Source organism: Rhynchophorus ferrugineus, unplaced genomic scaffold (assembly GCF_030347505.1).
Source record: "Rhynchophorus ferrugineus isolate W39M unplaced genomic scaffold, kcgeb_rfMv2 rfM10, whole genome shotgun sequence".
Lineage (NCBI taxonomy): Eukaryota > Metazoa > Arthropoda > Insecta > Coleoptera > Curculionidae > Rhynchophorus > Rhynchophorus ferrugineus.
In genome coordinates this window covers 22,842,733-22,860,885 of record NW_027472589.1, presented here as the reverse complement: position 1 = coordinate 22,860,885, position 18,153 = coordinate 22,842,733, and the positions used below count along the sequence as shown (strand labels likewise).

General features: G+C 32.6%; 1 protein-coding gene and 1 long non-coding RNA gene across 8 annotated transcripts in view; one reads left to right on the top strand and one right to left on the bottom strand.

Moving 5' to 3' along the window:
- LOC143203514 (uncharacterized) overlaps positions 1–18,153 on the bottom strand; it is an 87,588-nt gene that overhangs the window by 37,886 nt on the left and 31,549 nt on the right. The window lies entirely within an intron of this gene.
- On the top strand, positions 470–3,602 carry LOC143203515 (uncharacterized). Of its 6 annotated transcripts, none has more exons than XR_013007354.1 (7): positions 470–606; positions 689–963; positions 1,046–1,320; positions 1,403–2,034; positions 2,117–2,391; positions 2,474–2,538; positions 3,224–3,602. It is a non-coding gene; the product is annotated as an uncharacterized LOC143203515 (long non-coding RNA). The 6 variants fall into 6 exon arrangements; XR_013007349.1 differs by having other exon boundaries at positions 2,474–2,895; positions 3,224–3,310; XR_013007351.1 differs by lacking the exon at positions 3,224–3,602 and adding an exon at positions 3,015–3,105 and having other exon boundaries at positions 2,474–2,895.

The following is an 18,153-nucleotide window of genomic DNA, read 5'->3' as shown; positions in this document are numbered from 1 at the left end:
TTTAGATATTCCAAAGATAGCAGGAAATCTTCATAGTAAGTATAGGGGAAGAGGAATTGTTTTACTCCAAATTTAATGCGTGCAGGCCAAGGGCAGTAATGAATGAACCAAAAATACTGGATCGATTTTAATCATGTTTTCATTGAGTGACATAGGCATATATATTTTATGCCCGTGCAAAGTCGGAGCGGGCCGCTATGTTTTTATATACAACGTTCATATTTTTTCTGTAGTGTATTTAATTTAGTATCAGCATTGCACCCGTGCGAAGCCGGGGCGGGTCGCTAGTCAATTATAAAGCATAAATGACTTATGGGGTTGTATTAACATATCAAACTAACTGGTAATTCAGTGCTACCAAAACATTGTCCTTTGATTAACTATCAATGCTTATCACTATGTAATTAGCGAGAAACTGTACGATGACCTCAAATTAATCATATTTTTATAAAGAGGAAAAAATTAATACCGATACACAGTTCAGGTTTATTAATAAACTTTCAACAACTGACCAGGTCCATAGAATAATAAATGTTTGAAGAAGCGTACGAAAGTAAAAAAGTATGTTCAGCAATATTCTTAGATGTAGCAGAAGCCATCGATCAGGTATGGCATGACAGCTTTGTTCATAAGCTACAGAAAATGTTTCTGAAACAACACACTGAACTATTAAAATTTTACATTACAGCAAGAATGTTTCGAGTCAAACCAGAGGACTACCTACCTGTCTACCCTACAATAAAATGTCCTAAGGTACCATCCAGGTGTACCACAAGGAAGTTTATTGGGGTGAATGATTGAATGTGTATGGTGTATTGATGAATACCGATACACAGTTCAGGTTTATTAACAAACATTCAACAACTGACCAGGTCCATAGAATAATAAATGTTTGAAGAAGCCTACGAAAGTAAAAAAGTATGTTCAGCTATATTCTTAGATGTAGCAGAAACCTTCGATCAGGTATGGCATGACAGCTTTGTTCATAAGCTACAGAAAATGTTTCTGAAACAACACATTGAGCTATTAAAATCTTACATTACAGCAAGAATGTTTCGAGTCAAACCAGAGGACTACCTACCTGTCTACCCTACAATAAAATGTCCTAAGGTACCATCCAGGTGTACCACAAGGAAGTTTATTGGGGTGAATGATTGAATGTGTATGGTGTATTGATGAATACCGATACACAGTTCAGGTTTATTAACAAACATTCAACAACTGACCAGGTCCATAGAATAATAAATGTTTGAAGAAGCCTACGAAAGTAAAAAAGTATGTTCAGCTATATTCTTAGATGTAGCAGAAACCTTCGATCAGGTATGGCATGACAGCTTTGTTCATAAGCTACAGAAAATGTTTCTGAAACAACACACTGAACTATTAAAATTTTACATTACAGCAAGAATGTTTCGAGTCAAACCAGAGGACTACCTACCTGTCTACCCTACAATAAAATGTCCTAAGGTACCATCCAGGTGTACCACAAGGAAGTTTATTGGGGTGAATGATTGAATGTGTATGGTGTATTGATGAATACCGATACACAGTTCAGGTTTATTAACAAACATTCAACAACTGACCAGGTCCATAGAATAATAAATGTTTGAAGAAGCGTACGAAAGTAAAAAAGTATGTTCAGCTATATTCTTAGATGTAGCAGAAACCTTCGATCAGGTATGGCATGACAGCTTTGTTCATAAGCTACAGAAAATGTTTCTGAAACAACACACTGAACTATTAAAATTTTACATTACAGCAAGAATGTTTCGAGTCAAACCAGAGGACTACCTACCTGTCTACCCTACAATAAAATGTCCTAAGGTACCATCCAGGTGTACCACAAGGAAGTTTATTGGGGTGAATGATTGAATGTGTATGGTGTATTGATGAATACCGATACACAGTTCAGGTTTATTAACAAACATTCAACAACTGACCAGGTCCATAGAATAATAAATGTTTGAAGAAGCCTACGAAAGTAAAAAAGTATGTTCAGCTATATTCTTAGATGTAGCAGAAACCTTCGATCAGGTATGGCATGACAGCTTTGTTCATAAGCTACAGAAAATGTTTCTGAAACAACACATTGAGCTATTAAAATCTTACATTACAGCAAGAATGTTTCGAGTCAAACCAGAGGACTACCTACCTGTCTACCCTACAATAAAATGTCCTAAGGTACCATCCAGGTGTACCACAAGGAAGTTTATTGGGGTGAATGATTGAATGTGTATGGTGTATTGATGAATACCGATACACAGTTCAGGTTTATTAACAAACATTCAACAACTGACCAGGTCCATAGAATAATAAATGTTTGAAGAAGCCTACGAAAGTAAAAAAGTATGTTCAGCTATATTCTTAGATGTAGCAGAAACCTTCGATCAGGTATGGCATGACAGCTTTGTTCATAAGCTACAGAAAATGTTTCTGAAACAACACATTGAGCTATTAAAATCTTACATTACAGCAAGAATGTTTCGAGTCAAACCAGAGGACTACCTACCTGTCTACCCTACAATAAAATGTCCTAAGGTACCATCCAGGTGTACCACAAGGAAGTTTATTGGGGTGAATGATTGAATGTGTATGGTGTATTGATGAATACCGATACACAGTTCAGGTTTATTAACAAACATTCAACAACTGACCAGGTCCATAGAATAATAAATGTTTGAAGAAGCCTACGAAAGTAAAAAAGTATGTTCAGCTATATTCTTAAATGTAGCAGAAGCCTTCGATCAGGTATGGCATGACAGCTTTGTTCATAAGCTACAGAAAATGTTTCTGAAACAACACATTGAGCTATTAAAATCTTACATTACAGCAAGAATGTTTCGAGTCAAACCAGAGGACTACCTACCTGTCTACCCTACAATAAAATGTCCTAAGGTACCATCCAGGTGTACCACAAGGAAGTTTATTGGGGTGAATGATTGAATGTGTATGGTGTATTGATGAATACCGATACACAGTTCAGGTTTATTAACAAACATTCAACAACTGACCAGGTCCATAGAATAATAAATGTTTGAAGAAGCCTACGAAAGTAAAAAAGTATGTTCAGCTATATTCTTAGATGTAGCAGAAACCTTCGATCAGGTATGGCATGACAGCTTTGTTCATAAGCTACAGAAAATGTTTCTGAAACAACACATTGAACTATTAAAATCTTACATTACAGCAAGAATCTGTCTACCCTACAATAAAATGTCCTAAGGTAGGTGTACCACAAGGAAGTGTATTGGGGTGAATTCGCTACCTATTTTACACATTTGGTATACGATAAATGGAAAATATCACTATGCTATCACATTTGCTGATGGCACTGCGATGCTTGCTATCAGAAGGAATTTTAAGATTTCACATTGAAACATGAAATAAGGTTACTAAATCATAGCAACGTGGTGGCAATATACCTACTGGACATTACGCAGGAAATCAGAACACTAAAGGACACTAAACCATACGAACTTGTATAGTATATAAGTGTTTACTTTCAGCTTTAGCTTAACTACTATTTTTATTTAAATTAAGGAAATACGTATTGATGTATTTATCCCGTACTCGTCTTGCTTGTGTATTTATGCACAAACAACAAGACAATAATAAATTAATAACACTGAAGATAAATTATGTTTTTCAAGTTATGCAGTTAGCGTCTTAAATTATATGTTACAGTATACTGAATACGTCATTAGCTTCGGATCCTTTGTTTAACAAGTTGTTTCAGTTTTATAAAACGTATAATATACTTACGTCTTAGTCGCATTGTTAAGTGCAAATAACTGAACTTACCTAAAACAAAAAAGTTAAATTAATCAAATAATAATAAACCATATGAAATAAAATTATATAATTTATATACTGTTTTTGATTAAACTTTATTATAATATATAATCAAGTTTAAATTCTAATTATAAGTTATAATCCTCTTAAAAATCACCTTTTATGTTAAATAGGAAAAGAAGTTACTAAAAAAAGAAAGCGTGGTTCATTATAGCACAATATCAAGAAATATCAAGTACTGAGATATTGTCAGTCATGCCGATTATGTCTTATATACGTCAGAGTATATAGACATTGCTATCATAACAGAAAATCTGCACTCATCTTGCTTATTTTGATATAAGTACAATTGAACAATAGTAATATATTAACTTGTAAATTAAGATATAATGTAACATATGATAAAAAACATGTGTTAAAAGTAAATAATTATGATTGAAAATAAAATAAATGAAATAAATAAAATAGAAATAGAACCATATAAGAACGTATTCTATATTTGTAAAAAAGTTGCATGTATAGATGACTAGATCCATCTATTAATTAATAGATAACAATCTCTCCACCTCTATTTACTTCTAGGTATACGACGTATCATATACATATGTTTATATAGTCTATTCAAAGTTTATATGCGTCATCAATATGTTTAATGTATTGCCTGCTGCAATTTGTAAATTCGTTTTAGAATCAGATAATATTTTCCTTCTCATTTTATTCTAGTTAAAAAGAGACACAATACTGTTTGATTAGTTCGAACGTGAAACCGAACAAGCCTGTCAAAGTCGTTCGGTTGTCAAACGTTCGCAAAATTATACAAAATATTTTAATGACGTGTTATAAACCGGCAAACCTTGTTTTAAGGCTTTGTTTGTTTGTTTAAGGCGTTTAGCGCGTTGCAGTTGCATTGAATGTTAGTATGGGCACGGTGTCTAAAATATCTCAAGAAATGAAAAACAATATAACCTTAAATTGACCAAAAAGAAACCGTTTTTATACGAAACGAGTGATGAATCAAGATCAGCCTGATGTTAGAGCTATCAGAGTTCAAATATACGAAATGTATAGAAACAATTGTAGCGATCTTGAGTCGAATTTTACATCGTGGAATAACGGTCTACAAAATACCCAGAAATATAATCCCAGATGTTGGAACACGGGCGGGGTGCCAGCAGCGCCAACTAGAACCCGATAACGAATAGCTGGCGGCAACCCCGAGACGTTTATCTGGGATGTCATTGAAGGGTATTTCGATTCATTCAGTGCTCGACCATCGTTTGGTTTAGACGTGTCGCCATCAACTGCCCAAGCCTCGTCTCCAGATAACACCACTGCCATCCGTTTTTTCATTTGTATTTTTCACATTTTTTTTAAATAGCCAATAAATAACGGTCGTGTAATGTAAACACCACTGTTTCATTTCGTTTTACCTCCATTCACCGAGCCACATCATTTACCCTAAACAATAAGTGGTTTTTTCGATCGAAACATAATTTGATACAATTATTTCAGAGAAAATTGTTAGTCTTGAAAGTATCCATAAAAAGCTGAAAGATATGCAAATATTTTAGGGATGTTGAATATCTCTCATACACTGTTGGGTAATATAGGATTTCAGTGATGTAAAGTTAACCAACAAAGAGGTTTAATGGAACTTCCAGACATTGCTTTTAAAAGAATACAGTTTTTAAAAATATATAACAAAATCATGGAAAAATTATTGTATCAATTTGTATATTTAGATGAGACATGGATAATTCAGAATGGTACAGTGGGTCATTCATTGCAAGATGATAATAAATATAGCGAAAAGGCAATAAAAGCTGAAGGAAAATGGTAAACGTGGGAATAACGATCGCTTAGGTTTTCTTAGTTATAATATTTATTAATAATTCATTGAAGACATGACTATATGTCATGAAGAACTACTTCATGCTGGAAACAGGAATATAAATGAAATATTTTTACAACGATGGAGAATTGTACCATAACTTGTTTGTTGTTTTGTGGTTTGAAAATCAACTTTTAATGAACTTGGAGGAACCGCCAGTTATTGTTATGGACAATTCACCATATCTTGGTACAGTGGTGGAGAAGATGCCAACAAGCGCATCAACAAAGACTGTAATTAGGGAATGATTTAAAGTATATAAAATAAGTTTTTAAATTATTTCAGTTGTTTGATGTTAAGGAATTAACTATTTTAAATTATTACTAGGTAAATATAAATGAAATGTCTCATTGCGATTTTTGCAATTTTTTTTTAGAAATATGCCCGAAAAAAGATCATATGGCTGAACAATAGGCCACATAGTATTCGACTTCCTTCCTATCACTGTATATTTAACCCAATCGAGTTGATATGGGGGCAGCAAAGACATATTATGATAGACATGCTGGTCGAGAAGGATATTCTATCAAGAACTATTTGGATATGTGGAAGGAAGCATTGTCAACAATAACACCTTCAGTTTGGATAAACTCGATAAGATATACAGAGGAAGTAATTTATAAATAGTGGAATCCTGAACATATTGGAAATTAACAGTTTAGTGATTTAATTGGACAGTGAGTCGGAATGTGAAAGTGATTGAAGGAAACTTTCAGGATATGTAATAGATAATGCTATGCAATGCTGGAAATTCCTGCGACAGGGTGATGAGAGTGGAAAAAACTAAAGGTATGCACATAATTAATTGAATATAACTGTAGAAAATGGTATTGTAGGGCGTGAAAGATTTGTGTGCACAGATATGATTGTAATTGTTCAAAATTAAACATGAACATTAGGTTAGAACGTATGAGGAGTGAATGAATACTAACTGTTTTGTAGATATGGTATAGTATGACAGAATTCAGTGATGAATTTTATGTAGAATGGCGTACACAGATAGTAGCAGAAGAAATTAAATATACAGTACATACTAAGATGACTTGACAAGTAAACACACCATCGAAGGAAACACGAACTAAACGTAAAAAGGCTTTCGAATGAAAGTAAAATACGTTTCTCAGATATACAATTGTTAATTTAGTAGATTAGGCCTCCAGGGGGATACCACTACATAAAAAAAACGGGCCTAGAAACTCTATCTCATGGGTGGTGTGGAAAAGAGTTCAATGTACCTGTGTCCTTCGATAGATGTACTATGTACTACTTAGATGTACTATAATGTTAAAATAAATTATATTTGATAACGTTAGCCGCACGGTATATATATATATATATATATATATATATATATATATATATAATTAAATTAAATTAAATTAAATATATATATATATATATATATATATATATATATATATATATATATATATATGTGTATTTACATATTTGATATATACGCTTAAATATTACATCTATGTAATATTTTAAAATTTTTTAAGCTTTAATTCGACATATTTCGACAAAAAAAGAGGCTTTGCTGGTTACTATACATCAACGCTGTAAAATTTATTAATGTGACTATTGTCGTCAAATATAGCCACTTCTGGTGTAACAGTCGACACCTTTGCAACCCACCCACAGACCAAATAATAATTTATGCTAAGACGGTCATTTAATTTATATCTTATAAAAAAAATCACCGTTTATTTTTGGTCTGCCGCATCCAGTGCGATGGAAAATCGAATGTAAACGAGATATTTTTCAACGTTATTTTAAAAGCGTAGAAATCTTTTAGTGGAAACGCTTTTCATTTGATTTATTTTTAGTTTAAATGTATAATATACGCTTGCGAGTCTTTGTGTATTAACGATATACAAACTGTTAAATTCTTACATTCTTTAGTAATAATAAGCTAACCGAATAAAATAAGCAGGAATTTTTAATTTTAAGGAAACTAGGGTAAGGAAAAGGTCTATATATCTATGTATACAAACGTTAGCGACCTGAAGCAAATACAATTATGGTTGAAGATATGGTGCATTAAAGCCAATGAAACAAAATCCACGCATATAACGTTTACCCTGCGTAGAAGAACATGTCCACCTGTGAATATCAATCATCGTCAACTCCCCCAAGCAGAGCATGCTAAATATCTTAGTATGCACTTGGATCGACGCCTAATCTGGAAGAAGCACATACTCTCTAAACGGAAACAACTTGGGCTCAAATTATATCAAATGTATTGGCTCATCGGGCGCAAGTCCAAGTTATCATTAGATAACAAGGTATTGCTGTATGAGTCTATACTCATATGGAATCCAACTATCGGGTACCGCTAACAAATCTAATATATCCATCATTCAACGATTCCAAAATAAGGTGTTGTGTGCCATTGTTGATGCTCCGTACTATATTTCAAATAAAGTGATAGAACGCGATATTCCTCTAGAACCTATAACGAGTGTAATTCAACGTGTTTGTGTGAAGTACTTCGAAAGAGTGTTCAGTGCATCCCAGTGTACTCGCTAATCAGCTAAATATGCGACGTGACAGTGAAGTGCGTAGACTAAAACGATTAACACCACCTGATCTGATTACTGGACATATGTAGACTTTAGAATAAGCTTTAGAATAAGACTAATTAATTAAGATAATATTTTATACAGAAGATTGCTTAATGAAGTGATTTTCTACATGCCATGTATATATAATATAGACATAAGAAATACTCATTGCCAATAGGGCAGATTGTGTACTCACGAAGAGTAATAAAAAAATTTCTCAAACTACAAAGAAAGCTATTAATTAAATTCAAACAACTCAAAAAGTGTCAAGTAAAGGAAACTAAGCACGGTTCATAAGCAAATTTTAGAATTCATAAGTTAATTTAATATGTCAAAGCATGTTTAAACACAGATCTTATAAAGTACTTGATGAAGTATTGCAGTGGCATGTGCTCTTATAAGTTTGTCAGTGATTTGTAATTAATTTGAGTAATAAAACAAATTATTTATTTAATTTTTTTTAAGTAATTTAATAAAATACTGGATGTACTTTTTCATTTTACAGAGCTGAAAAAAGGTTAGAGAAATCAAACATCCATTATTGAATGTACATAATTTAAACATTAAACATTCAAACATTTTTGTGTTGTAGTTATTATCAATTATGTAATATGTATATTTTGGCAATAAATTGGCATCTGTATCTTCAAATATCTTGTTATCGATATAATTTGTCTTAGCAAATGTAGGTCACTTGATTTCAGTAATGTTATTTTCACAGTTCCAAAATGGGGATTATTGGGTACTTGTTAGAGCTATTATCTACGCTAATTATATTCCTTGTCAAATGTTCTACTGATATCATTTCTACTTAATGTTCTTCAATATTCTACCACATTTCGTCGTAAGTATGTGCCTGGAATACTCACACAATACAATTCTATAAAAGTTACAATATTGTTTTTAAAATTATTATTTACGTTACAGTCACACAGTACAGTCTATCCGCGAATATTTTGTTTCATTAAGTTAAGTGATGATAATTGATAAGTGATCCAAATAAAATCAAAGCGTGTTAAAATGTTTAAACTTTGGAATGCGGAAGTGATGGTAAGAAAACGGTAAATGACGTCAATGTTTCGTGGGGCTTCTGATAGATGTTTAACTTGTGTTCTCATCAGTGGTAATATTTTTCTAATCCCACTTCTAGTTTTAAAAGAAATATATTTTTAATAATTTCTCCATAGTGTGATTCTTTGTTTCAGTCATCTAGTTTATTGTGAGATGAAAATACAACACAAATTCTCAAAAAAACTTTGAAACATTTGAAAATTGATGAATCGATTATTTCCAAAGGTTTTCATGCGATGAAAAGATGAAGAAGAGCGAGAACGGTTGCCATCCGAATTGACTGAAAATATTATTTCGAACCATTCCAACATCACCGTTTACCATGCACAAAAGAGAGAGTTTTCTGTTCCAATTGGTGATTAAAAGTATACCCATTGTGGTAATCTCAAGCACAGATAGTATTTTTGGGTATTTGGTGGTATCAGCAAGGTTTAGTGTATTATGAGGTGCTAAAATCGAATGAAACTGTTATTACAGCTGCCTACTGACGTCAATTAAACGACATATTGTTGTAAAAAGGCCAGCAATGACTAGTAACAGAGGCAAATGTATCTTTTTGTATGACAATGCTTTGCCACTTGTTACAATTCTAGAACGTTTACAGAAGCAGCTCGATCATGCGGTCAACTGGTTAAAATTCTGGAGGTTGAAAATTAACCCCCTGAAAACCCAGGCCATCATTTTCCATAAAAAGCGTTACGCACTGCGCTTCTCGCAACTTAAGATCGACGCGGCAACAATTCCATGGCTGGATAATGTCGCGTACCTAGGTCTCTACTTCGACCGACGGTTCGGTTGGCATTCCCAAATCCAGAGAGCAATCTAGAAACGTTTGGGGATAGCAAACCTGCTATCTTCTCTGATCTGCCCTGCTAGCAGACCTCCCATCTCCATCAAATGCTTATTTAACAAGATGTTAATTCGGCCCGTACTCCTCTACGGATCTAATGTCTACTTCCAGTTTGTTACACCCAACAAGGTGAAACGGCTTCAAGTTTTTCAAAACAAGCATCTCAGGAGAATATTAAACGCTCCATGGTTTGTCAGAAATAATCAAATTCATAGGAAAACTGACACTTCAGAAATTAAGCACTTCACATTTCAAACATTTCACAAACAACAACTCAGCTCAAGTTCTTCTGAAAATGCACTTGTTCGCGAGCTGGTCGACATGCTGGGAGCTTAGCACCGCGTCACCACTAACCTCCCCCTCCAGGCTGAAACGACCTTATCCGTCGCTGCAGTCATAACTGTTACCCTCATACGACAGTATCCAGTTGTGTGTTTCGCCGGGTCCTCGTGCCCAATAACGATCAGCGGCTCCCCAAATTTAATGCAGTAGCAGTAGCGATCCACAGGGGTCAACTGTGAGACGGTTTCGGTTTAGTGTATTGGTAAGCTAATACACACAGTCCGACTTGTCCCTCCAGGGCAAGTCTCCGCGACCAGGTATGCGTCATGCATTCCACCGCCTGGTTTTAGACCAGAACAAACAAAAATTTTGCAGCTTGTTGGTAGAATTGTAGTTGTTATATTGTCTACAATATCCATTGAAATTTTAGTTACTAATTTGGCTGTAACCATATTTCTATTTGATTTAAAAGAAATAAGTTAAGTCATTTTCATCTTTCTTAGATATATTTTAATGTATTCTATTTCACGTTTCTTTCATTTTTATTACTACTTACTGTTTATGCCTCCCTGTAGTTCTAAGTTGCAGGTTTTCAGGTTCATTTTAACACAACATAGTGGTTCAAGTAATAATAGTAATCAGAAAATGTCTAATTTAATTTTTCATTATCTATATATATATATATATATATATATATATATATATATTCTTGAATATTTATACTAAGATCTTTATAAAATCTGTATATTAAATTAAATTAAGCTTGATAACAAATATGTCTTACATTAAAATGTATTTTAGCAGATTAACTAGCATACAGAATAGAAAAAATATACGCGTATCTTCAATCGTACACTGCAACGACACTTATGTTCCTATGGTATAAAGTCTTATATTTGTCTAACAAAAAATAATATTTGTTGATTTTCGTTGAATTAGGTTCGCAGAAGTGTTTCATAATGAGAATCATGATTTATTCGAATTAGTATGTAGATAAGGGGAAAAAAGGGGGAGATATTTTTTATATATATATTTTAAAGTCTCCTTTTTACGAACGAGGGTTTATCTCGACTGGACCTATGTTTTGACGTACGAATCACGGTCCTCGGCATTAAGCCTACCGACTGGCGATGATGATGAGGATGATTTTTAAGCCTACCAACTTAGAAATCATCCCAGAAGACATCCGGTCTTCCCCAGCCTGGTTGCTGGCGTGACTGGGATCATTTTCCTTGTCGGATTTTACACTCTTGCCTAGGGTACTCACAAATATTAAACAATCACAAACATAAATTTACGACGATGCCCCATCAGGATTGGAACCCGCGACTATCGCAACACTAGGTGGACCGTCCTGTCGCCTTTATTACTGCGCCAACCAAGTCAGCAGAGGGAAATATTAATCGTAATAGATCGATCGTGCATTCCAGTAACGGACATACCTGTTTCTTTCTTATCAAAAAACAAATGAACCAAGAAAAATATTGGAATTAAAAATTGCCAGAAAGATGGACTAAATCTTTTTATATTATTTCATTATTTCAGAACATATAAAATAATAATTTTAAATATGGGATGGCCTCTAAATTGCTCACTGATGAGTCGGTTGAGTCAATACAAAGAACTTTGGTTCGGAGCCCACGTTAAGCTGTAGGTATAGTCCAGGTAAACTTTAGTTGGTAAAAAAGGGACAAAGTAAAAAAAAATAATAAAAAATATCTTGAAGTTATATTTAGATAGAAAAATTTAAAGAAACAGCATAATGGGTAACGGTACCGCATTCGCCTGTTATAGAAACAATAACTCACGTGAATGCAACATTATTAAAACTATTTTGAATGCCATTTCTTCGATATAGATGAGACTTTCGCCTATCATCATTATTTACAGCCAAAACAAGAAGCTTAGGTGTACTACTCGGCTGGTGTTGGTTCACCAAGGTGCTAGTATCGATTTGTTTGTCTCCAAACTGGTAATGCGTTAAATTTAGGGTACTAATGCACAATTTGTTTCAAAATCGACCTAATCGAGCTAGCTATCGACTTAACTCTGTCTCTCTCTGTCTGAAATGTCTGCCATAGAAGGACAGTTTGCAAACGTTCCAAAAAGTCTTTGGGATCGTTGAAATAACTGTATTTAGACGAAGGAAAACATATTAAGAATAAAACTGCTTATAAAACCGTGAATTCATTATTGAGACAAGTTTATTTTGAATAACTTAGTGAACTTTACGATAGAACGAATCAACCAGTAACATTCTAGGTTAATTTAATATTAATGGTTACAACTAATAGTGAAAAGTCATTGTTGTTTTATAACAATTAAGAAACCGAATGTCAACAAACAGATAACGGGGAACTAATTGAACCTGTTTTAAAGTCTAGCTTCTATTTAAATAATAAACTTTAAAAGTTTAATTCGTTTGGTTAAATTATATTTATACCATTATAGTACATAATACAATAGAAAATTACATGATACAAACAGTATACATTATTATACATGTAGGGTTTAAAACAAATACTTTAATTTAATTGAAGCCGGGTTGGTGGCAGAGTGGTAAAGGCGACAGGACGGTCCATCTACTGTTGAGATAGTCGCGTGTCCGAATCCTGCTGGGGAATGGTCGTAATTTTATGTTTGTGATTGTTTAATATTTGTGATTGTCCTAGGAAAGAGTGTAAAATCCGACAAGGAAAATGATCCCAGTCACACCCGTAACCAGGCTGGGTAAGACCGGATATCTTCTGGGATGATTTCTAAGTTGGTCATTCGCTAGTCGGTAGGCTTAATATCGAGAACCGTGGTTCGCAGCCCATGTTAAACTGTAGGTCCAATCCAGATAAACCATTAGTTGGTAAAAGGAGACTTTAAAATATATATAAAAGAAATTTGATTGAAAACAACTATGCATATTTTGCTGATATTCCAGTCCGATATTAAGAGGGTATTCTAGGTTAGAAATGACAACAAATCTATGTTTTCTTCATATTTATAGAGTTTAACCATTTGGAAATATGCTATTAAGAGGAATTTTTAAAATACAAATTAATTTCGGAGATATAGCTGTTTTAGTAATACGGCATCTAAACTGTGTTATTTAAAAACGAAATTTTAACGCGTTTTTCTCGAAAATACTAATGAGATAGTTGACAAGATATCTTAAGTTCTATTGAATCGATTTTCTTCAAATTTGGTGTAAGCCTTCTCTATACATCGTTTTTAGAAGCTGTGGTTTAGATGTTAAGTAATTAAAACGATTAAGGGATTAATTTTTAATTTTTTTTAAATTTCTAGACTAGAATATCCCCTTAATTTTAACAAAACACTTATTTCTAAATTCTACACTCATAACATTTTATATTCACACATAAACATGCGGTTTCTTTCATAATACGTGTTATATCTGAAGAAACGACCAAAATGATGTTGGTGGTCATTCCATACGAAAGCAGTGAGTGGGAGGTAAACTACTTGTGAGTATTAACTGTACCCTCCGTTCGTCGGTTTGCCTTAAATGATCTTGTAAATAACACGTGTTTGATCCATTTTTCGAATGGTTTCACAATTTTTTAATTCTGCAAATTTCAATATTCTACGGCTGAATCACTGAGGTACTGCAATTCGCCTTTGGTGGCCGTACACCTTCAAGTGTAAGATTATGCCCCAGTTTTAGTATTCTATGTTAGTTTGCGGCAGCTTCAGCCTATCTTTGATGACCTTAGACCATGAACTGCGACACTGTTTTTTTAAGCATGGATGTTTCCTAAATTTAATAGTTATTTCATGGTTGAATAGTGCTTAGGTTACATCGATGAAATAATGGAGAAAATTTAAAATAACAAACGACAAATAAGTTATAATTAATAATATAAGTTAAATAATAAATAAAGGCAATCGATTTCATTTAAGAACATGTGCGAATAGATTTCTTTTTGCAAAAAGTCTGATATATTAATTATTTTTTAAAGATAAGTATTTAAATAAATAATTATTTGATTTAGTATCGAAAATTTCTTGGGTTATATGGATGAAACATTGAATAAACAAAAGTAAATCGAACGGATGGAACACATGACTAACAGAATAAATAATTTGATAATTCTTTTAGATTTAGATAAGTTTTAAGATATCTATTGCAATTGATGTAAAAATATAGAGTAATAGCAGTTTCAATAAAAGTCCCCGGCTCAACGCATAGATGGCGCTACTATAATTAAATCCATATGTTTTCTGGTTAGCCCTAAGCCTCAAAAGACGCGTGTATAAATTTGAAAGATGTCGGATTATTAGTTTGTGAATCATAGCATTTTGAGTGAAGCAACTTTTGTTATTGTGAAAAAAATGGATAAAAAGGAATTTCGCGTGTTGATAAAATATTGCTTTTTGAAGGGAAAAAATAGAGTTGAAGCAAAAACTTGGCTTGACGCCGAGTTTTATATATAAGCTAAGTTTAGACGTGGTGAAATGAGCACTGAAAACGGTGAAAGCAGTGGAAGCCCAAAAGAAGTTGTTACCAACAAAAACATTAAAAAATCTGCAAAATTATTTTGAATGACTCTAAATTGAATCTCTAAATATATCAACTGAACGTGTACATCATAACATGAATATTTGGGTATGAGGAAGATGATTAAGTGTGATAAACTCTGTGCAATGTGGGTGCCGCGCGAGTTCACTTTTGACCAAAAACAACGGCGAGTTGATGATTCGGAGCAGTGTTGAAGATGATCAAGCGTAATAAACCGGAGTTTTTGCGCCGATATGTGATAAAGGATGAAACGTGACTCCATCATTTCACTCCGAAGTCCAATCGACTTCGAAGAATGCTTGCTGGGAAGAAATTTTCGTCGAATGAGGAATCACGATGATCAACAAAACTGAGGCCTATTTTGAAGCAAAGGACAAATCGTACTACAAAAATGGTATCGCTAGGGTCGCTATAATCAGTTCATAATCATCCTTGAGCAGAATTAGGTTGAATGAAAAAAACTAATTTTGCCAAAAGAATGTTTTACTATGGTAGGCCGGGGACTTTTCAATTGACTTGTTATATCCCTCAGATGTGTTTACAAATAAAAATGTAAATGTAATGTAAAAATGTAAAAATGTATAAATTTATTAAAAGTACATTGACAAAGCTCCAAAAAATATTGTTTTAAACATTTTAGATGATGCTTATGTCTCTTTAGTTATTATGTAAGAATATGGTAGAATAGCAATCTTGCGGTATCTCACCTGTACGGCACATCATCAGAAATACAAGAAGTATTTCTGATGATGTAGTTTTTGGTTAAACAGAACAGGTCGATATATAAATATAAATAAAGCAACTTCAATTGGCTACCAAAATGTTAAATTTAATATGGAGTTATTTTAAGACAAGAAAAGTTTTAGCATACTAATAAATATTTTCTCAATTTATTTTGATTATTTATAACATTACAAAGGAAATATATAGTTTAAAAGCTAACAACATTTTTGAGTGAGAATTTCAGGTAAGCTGATATTTTGACATATCTTCTCTTTCATTCTGTCGATCAGTATCCGGCCCATCTGGCTGGCGGTAGGGGTTTTGATTAACAGTGCGCATCATACCTGTAGAGGCGAAATGCTTAATTCTTAAATTAATTAAGAATAGATAATTTTATTAATGACTTTTGATAGGCTTAGCATCGACATATATCGATATTTTTCGATATTTTTTCATAAAAATTAAATATAATTATTTAACATCATAAAAAACCATGTATCAATAATTTTTTTATATAATTAACTAGCGACCCGCTCCGGCTTCGCACGGGTGCAATGCTGATACTAAATTAAATACACTACAGAAAAAATATGAACGTTGTGTATATAAAAACATAGCGGCCCGCTCCGACTTTGCACGGGCATAAAATATATATGCCTATGTCACTCAATGAAAACATGATTAAAATCGATCCAGTATTTTTGGTTCATTCATTACTGCCCTTGGCCTGCACGCATTAAATTTGGAGTAAAACAATTCCTCTTCCCCTATACTTACTATGAAGATTTCCTGCTATCTTTGGAATATCTAAATTCATACAATTTTTATTACATTACACATTTTTAAACGCAAATTTTAAATTTGTAATATCTCCGAAAATATTTGTTTAATTTACATGCTGTAAGGAACCATATTGATCTATATTAATTGCACACTGTATTTAAGGTACTTAATTCGATAAGGATTAATGCCGTATTGCTTAAAATAGCTTCGTAAATAAGCCATTTTCTCACGTAAAAAGTAAACAATAAAAATGGTTAATGTGGGTTATCCCTAAAAGATAAACATATACCATCGCGGACTTTTTTGTAGACCTTTTTATGGTGTACAATACTGTAGTACATTAATTTGATCTAACTCGTAGGGTTAGGCAGCGTTTTTGCTAATTGCTAAATAAGCCTAAAAAAATAGGTTAATTTACGACATCACGTTAGAAACCTCTAAAATTAGCAATTTTGCCTTAGTATATTATACATATATTATACATATAAACCTTCCTCTTGAATCACTCTATCTATTGAAAAAAACCGCATCAAAATCCGTTGCGTAGTTTTAAAGATTTAAGCGCACATAGGGATATAGGGACAGAAAAGGCGACTTTGTTTTATACTATGTAGTGATGTATGTATAATTATGTAGTGTATATTTTGCTACTTAACTGTAATGATTTATTGCAAAAAAATCCACTTAATTCCGATATATAATAATAAGATAAATCGATATTTATTAAAAAATCAGTATTCTTTTTTATTAAACAATATAATTATTGTCTGGATTTTACGTATTTTGCTACTTAATAAAATCATATAAAAATTACAGCCATACTGAAATAATTGAATTTATTTTTATAAATAAAAAATAGCGTCTAGCACATTATAAACAATCATTAAAATGTCTGGCAACGAATTCAATATTTTTGCATGGATAGAAGAATGGTTATTAACATAAATTCTTAATTTAAAAATTGCAGATATTATTCATTATTCATAAGATATCGATCATGACAGTCAAATGTAAGATTATATCTATTATCATAAAATATAGCTTGCGTAAAAAATACCATATTCTTTTTTAAATATGGCACATTTTCCATAATGAGAAGATGGTTAAAATACATGTCTTTGTAGTTAAAAAACTAAGTAAAGATTTACTTTTATGAAACTAAAATGTTTATAATACTATATTCGTGTCGACTCAATTTATTAGCACCTTATTAGCGTATGGTTTATTTGATTAATATTTATGATCGATTCGTTAGTTATTCTCTTTTATTTGTTTACTTACTCCATTTTGAGATACTAGTGTAAATATTATATATTGATCGGTTTACGTATGTCACATGGCGTTTGCTAAATTACGATATTTATTTAATAAAAAAAAGCGTGTTAAAAATTGTTGACACCTATATGATATAGGAATATCTTGTCACTTAATATTTATACTTGTTATCAATAATTTTTGATATAACGTTATAATAAAATATTAGTGTCTTTTATGTATTTTATTATTTGTTTTGTTGCGTTAAGTTTATTCACAGAATCTCATAATATAACATTTATAACCAAACATTCAACAATTGATCGGGTACAAAGAATCAGACATTGTTAAAAAAGTTTGCTCGGCAATTATAATCGGCACCGACTTCAAAATAATCAGTTGGTGGTAG